This window comes from Propithecus coquereli, unplaced genomic scaffold (assembly GCF_000956105.1).
Source record: "Propithecus coquereli isolate 6110/MARCELLA unplaced genomic scaffold, Pcoq_1.0 Scaffold135, whole genome shotgun sequence".
Taxonomy (NCBI): Eukaryota; Metazoa; Chordata; class Mammalia; order Primates; family Indriidae; genus Propithecus; species Propithecus coquereli.
The window spans coordinates 4,983,982-4,985,172 of NW_012137747.1; the positions used below are offsets into that span (position 1 = coordinate 4,983,982).

The 1,191-nt window shown below is 43.5% G+C and overlaps 1 pseudogene; it reads left to right on the forward strand.

Annotated features, from left to right (window-relative positions):
- Nucleotides 1-664: 664 nt before the first annotated feature.
- The window catches only part of LOC105805850, a 16,147-nt pseudogene continuing 15,620 nt past the window's right edge, over nt 665-1,191 (forward strand).

The window sequence follows — 1,191 nt, forward strand, 5'->3', positions numbered from 1 at the left end:
CTTTTTCTTTCTTCCCTTTTTTTCTCCATTCATGTAGACAGGGCTTCCTGTTTTTAATATCTATTCTTTTCCCCTCTGCCGGAAAGGTAGGTTGGGTAGTCATAAAGAAATGTCAGAACTTTGGTTTCTTTTGTTTTATAACTTCTTTTCTTGCTCTATTCTAATGACTCTTTCATGTTCCAGAATGTATTGGTTGACTTGCATTGGATGGGCCCTTCAATTTGACAGGTCAAGTTTTTCTAAAACTAATCATTTGTTATCTCACAGTTTCTGTGGACCGGGAATCCATGTGTGGCTTAGTTGGATGCTTCTGACCCAGAGTCTGTCTCAAGGCTGAAGTCAAAGTATCAGCTGAGGCTAGAGCAATCTCAAGGCTTGATTGGATGAGAATCCCCTCCCAAGCTCACTTGTGTAATTGATGGCAGGCCTCAAGTCCTGACCAGAGTCGTTGGCTCCTTTTCTCTCCATATGGGCTTTTCCACAGGGCTGTTCACAACATGACAGATTACTTCTCCAGAGGGAGAGCTTGGATTTTCACATGCTGTCTTCAGTTCCTGTGTAGCGTGGATGCTGAGTTAAGCCCTAGTAGACCTGTCATGGTGGCAGGTCAGGTAACCCTGCAGCAGAAGACAGGGTGGGCTGGGCTAGCTGGCTAGAAGGCTGAATGGAGGATGTTGTAGACTACAGAGGGGCCTCTTGCCAGGAGGAGGTAAGTCGGAATGTGTTAGAGAGCACTCTGAGGCCATGACCAAGCTAGGAGAGCTATTCCTTCCACTTGCCAACATAACCCAAGATTGCCAGCAAAGATGATCCCCACAGACATAAGAGCATGCCAGCCATCCTGTTCCCAAAGGCTACCACAAGGGCAGGAAAGTCCTTGCCCCAAACTTTAGAAGAATATCATGGACACTAACCCTGTATTTCTGTATATCATTTGAGGAGGGAATCAGAGGTGAGAGGAGTCTATGAGAAACTGAACATTTCATATAGGGAATATAAGTGTGGCCTAAGCTTTAATTATATAATATTATACGACAATTTTAAACAAAATGAAGAATGTACAATTTCTCTGCATATCTGAGCTGAAGTTTGAGCTCAGTGTCTGAAGCACCTTTATCATAACCCCCTATTAATTATTTAGGCCACAACCAATTCCCTTTGGTTTAAAAAACTCTTTGACTTCTCCTTCTC